Source organism: Acyrthosiphon pisum, chromosome A2 (assembly GCF_005508785.2).
Source record: "Acyrthosiphon pisum isolate AL4f chromosome A2, pea_aphid_22Mar2018_4r6ur, whole genome shotgun sequence".
Lineage (NCBI taxonomy): Eukaryota > Metazoa > Arthropoda > Insecta > Hemiptera > Aphididae > Acyrthosiphon > Acyrthosiphon pisum.
In genome coordinates this window covers 89,650,199-89,655,475 of record NC_042495.1, presented here as the reverse complement: position 1 = coordinate 89,655,475, position 5,277 = coordinate 89,650,199, and positions in this window count along the sequence as shown.

The following is a 5,277-nucleotide window of genomic DNA, read 5'->3' as shown; positions in this document are numbered from 1 at the left end:
TAAAACTATTTTATAAAAAAAAAACAACCTCAATGCATAGTCTAGGTTAATAATAATTTTTCTATTGGCAAGGTCAATGCTGAGCAAGGCAGCTATATAGGGTGATTTTTAAAGCAAGCATAATATACCATTTTTACGTTTAAATTATGGATATATTAAAATTCTGATATTTGTATAATTAAAGACGATATTATTGAATACATAAGACTTTTTACAACATCTAAGAAGTATTCTGGAGAGATTCCAAATAAGATTTTTTCAAATAAGAATAAGATGTTTTAATATAAATTATGAATTCGTTGATTTATAGGAACATTTTTAATTATTATAATCAAAGCTTAAACAAAACGTTTTTGAGTTTATTATTCTACTTTAATTACAAAGGTTAATTGTCTATTAAATATTCTGGAAATGAATATGACCTCGGTAATTATTATTAAGTATGCAATGCACAATATTGGTTAAAAATTACTACTTAGTCAAGTATAATCAGATAATTTTTAATATTACAAAATGATTATAGATTAATATTGCACCCCATAATTTTTAAAACAAAAGTAAATAATATCCTTTTAATAGACTATTCATTTAGTAGAGAATGCTTAAAAAATCATCCTGTAGGTATATACAATTTGAATATAATTATATTAAAATATTATTAATTTATGGATTTATATGGCACATGACATATTTACATGAAACAAACTGTTAAATATTTTTGTTTATAGGTTAAGTAGGTATCATTAAATTTTATATTACATTATAATTTAAACACAATTCTTACCCGATTTCTAATAATTGATGATCATTATTACAGTCTATTTCATCAATAAATTCCTGTTTGATAACTGTATTAAATACTTGATCAGACCTATAAGATATTACAAAAAAATTAATAATTTATTATTAGGTAGGTAACTACTGTTTCAATTAGATACAATGTACATAATCAATGATAATACATAAGTTATAAAAACAACAGTACACTTATACGCAAGAGCGTCTAAGACATTGATTAAGCCAAAAGTTTTTTCATTTGTGAGGTCTTCTTGTCACAGCTTGTATATTATATATATTTTAAGCCCTGACTGAAATAATTGAATTTATTTACACACAACAAACTCTAAGGTTATAATTTGTAACAGTTAGTTTTCTTTAATCACCATCACCATCACTCAACATAACACAAGACGGTTATATGGCTTGAGTAGTTTTTATGCCCCCCGACAAATATGCTTAATGGAGTCTAATATTTTTACATAACTGCAGGGCAGCAAGCAATTTGTCAGTTTTTATGGTTAGTACTTGTTTACAAAACAAAGTATACCTAAAACTATATAAATGTAGGTACCTATGTTATGATATTATTATCGTTAGTAAATTGTTAAATTGTTAAATATAAAAGTATTACACTTTAACGTAAATACTAAAATACCATTCTTACCTGGTTTTTAATAGTTGATGATCATTTCTACGGTCTATTTTATCAATCAATTTTTGTTTAATAACTGTAACTTTATCATCACATCTGATAACTGGAATCGTTAACACTCTAGAACTATTTAATAAATAATCATACCTAAAAGAAATTGCAAAGAAATAATTATTCATTATTAGGTAGGTAACTACTGTTTAAATTGGATACAACAAACGTAATACATAAGTTATAAAAACAACTAGGTATACCCTGTTCCAAATAAGAAGCACCCGGATTTAAATTACAAAACCGGTTTGCTTGTGGCTGCCTGGGTACTTCTAATTTAGAATAGCGTATAGTTCAAAAAAATAAATTTTTTTCAGAATGTAGAATAAAATTCATATTTTTCATAATGTTACACTAATACTATATTTGCTCACTTGGAATTTATTGTAGAATCGTTAACTGTTGTTCTTGATGCTTCCATAGTATATTTTTATATTCTTCTTAATGGTTTTTGAAAACTGTAAACATGAACCATTATCAAAGGTGGGAAAGTTAATGAAAATAATTAACTCAAGTTAAGTTAAGTTAAGAGGACACAAGATCGATAAGTTAAAAGTTAACAGTTAACAAATTATAAATTTAACTCGATAAGTTAAAAGTTAATATAGAAAAATATATTAACTTAACTCAGTTTAAAAAAAGTTAATCTATTTTTTTTTTAATTAGTATGTAAATCACATAAAGAGTGAATGTGTCTTTCTAGTTTCTAATTTATAAATTTTAAAAAATAATTTTATTGAACTTTTATCATAATGTACACTGTATACCTACCCTTTTACTTTTACTTCACCTACTATTATTTACTACATAATTTAAGCTATACTCATCTAAAATTAATAATTTAATAAATACATTTTTTTTATATCGTATAGCAGTTGAATGCCATAATATGTGAAGATGAGTACATGACCTTCATATATATTATAACATTAAAACATAACAATTGTCAATTTGTAATTTAAAATTATTAATTTTATTAAAAAACATTTATAATTGCAACTGCCATAATATATAATTTACAACTTGATAAAATATATTAATATATACACACAATTATGTTATCAAAAAAAAAGAACAGAAATGATTGTGTTTTTGTATTGGATTACCTATTTTTATTTTATACCGATATAGTAATAATTACGTATAAATGAAAAATTTCATATTTTTAACTTGATGGATTTCTTAAAATCAACTGAGAAAAGCTAAGTTATTTCAACTTCAAATTAAACTAGTTAAGTTCATAAGTGGATTAGAAAATAAACTAACTAATTAAGTTAAAAAGTTAAAAAAAATTAATTTTTTAACTTAACTTTAACTTTTTAACTAGTTAATGCCCATCTTTGACCGTTATTATAATTATGTATCTTTCATGTAAAATAGGTAATTTAGTGATGGGAGGGATTGCAGGCTGTATATTTAGTAGTATATAAGTATACTTAAGTAGTAGTATTAAGTAGTATTTAAGTATATAATGTTCTGTTTGGTCTTCAAACATTTTGGCACTAACAATTAAAATATTGAAATGAAGTCTTGATCTAACAAAACTAATGTGGAATTACAATAAATATTTTTCAGAAAATTAAAATGTGTGTGTACTAATGGGCTATTCTCCAAAAACCAAATGCTCAAAAAACACGTTTAACTCATAACTGGCGTGTGGAAAATTGTAACACAAGTGAATACAAATTTAAAAAATATTAATTTTAATCAGGTACCTATTATTTATTTGCAAAAGCAAATTGAAGATCAATGGAAAATATAAAAATATGTAGCTTTTTTTTATCCTGTTTTTATAATATTATAATAAAATAATATGAAGATGTATGTCTTTCTGTAAAACATGTTATAATGCACATATTATGTGCATTGTGCCGAACAGTGATTACTTAGTTATATGAGACTGTGGCGTATACCATCAGTATGTAGATAAAATTAATAATTATACCAAGCTTCTTTTAAATTTTTTTTTACACAGAAAACATTCAGTGAAGTATTAAATTGTTATTTACACGTAATAATACACCGTTGAAAAGAGACACATTTTTCACAATTTATTTGAAGTTACAAGGTACTGCTTTACTTGTGACAACTTACTAGTTACTACTTACCTACTGCTTTCATTTTCACACTGTATATTGTTTTAACTGTTAGTTGATTTATAGTTAATATTATTAAGACGTATAAGTAGGTATTAATTAATAATTAATAACACTTCGTCGCGGTCTTACTAAATGCTAAAAACTAAAAATTATGTTAGCCAGACGCCCAGAGTCCAGACTTAGTGTTATAACTGTTTAAGGTTAGATTCATAAAAACATAATATTATGATAAGGTAGTGATCCGGTTAGGCACGGACACGGAGTTAGTTTTATTCTGTGGACTGTGGTCCGTACTCCGTGCGGCTACCGGCTAGGTTCTTTATCAAGGCCCTCTATAGAACGGATCTAACCATGGGACTTTTGTTCCATAAATTATTTTGCGGAACAATATTATTACAAGCCCATAGGTACTCACTTTTAACTTTACAGCACCGATATAAATATTATGGATACAGAATAGATTAAATTTGGTCTCGCGCCTCCCCTAGATAATAATTATCTGCATTATACGTTTTTGATTTGACAAAAAATAGTGTGCACTGAAATTCCACTAAACCAAGACTGGCATTACGCTACTACGCGAGTGTCGTACTATATAGTTTTCTGTAAATCGAATAAGAAAAAAACATTATTACCAGATATTATACAATATAATAAATATAATTATAATGATAATAATAAGATATTTTGTAGGAAATTAGATGATTATGTGTACTATTACAGAAAAACGGTTCATATTCATAAAATTCACCCATTGCACTCACGAAATTGGCGGTGCGCAATGAGTGAACACGAGTATTGATAGTGCATTAATTCGAATACAAAACACTGCACCAGTTCACTGAATATTGGTCAAATCGAATACGTTTTTGCTCTCAGTGCAAAACATGACAAATTAGATAGGTATCATTACAGTATTTTGATACGCATCTTTCGCTCTTAATTCTAATTTGTCATTGTGCAAAAGGTGCGTCAAATCCAATTTGCATGTATGTATTATCTCACGATCTTTAAAGTTTGCATTCGTCTATAGACTTCAAGTTCTAGATGATAGATCAAGGTCCATAGTTCAAGAGCACCGTGGTTTAAGTTATAGTGGTCAGACCGGGCCTAGGGAGTTCCAAGACAGAATACATGAAATACGCGTATGTTTAATCTATGGTACAAGTGTACAACCTCCAGTCGTGTTCCTCCACTAGTGATATCAGCCGCCAAAAAAACGCCATGTTGGTTGAGGGCACGGACTAAGATATAATATCTTAGTCCGTGGTTGAGGGCTATGTTATAACCTGATAAACCAAATTTATCATTGTATAATTATGTCTGTGTACTGTATGCGAAATTTGAAAACATGCTACGTTTAGTCATTTTACTTTTCTCCTTATCATTGATCAAATTTCATCAGTGTTATCAATCATTTTTATCATATTTTTTGAAAGACTGATATTATATTTTTATTTTATATTTTATTATTCATTTTTCATTTATATTTTATATTTTTTCTAGACTAGATTGATTTACAATGAAGGTGACAATAATTAATATATGCTATTATATTTTATATATTTTTATTTATTATACTCGTATTATTATTGTGAATTTTTGAATGTATTATTAATGTTGGTGTTGGTATTATTTTTGTTTAATTTTTTAAAGGTATCTACCTCGAAATTTGAGTAAAAATCTGGTTGTGAT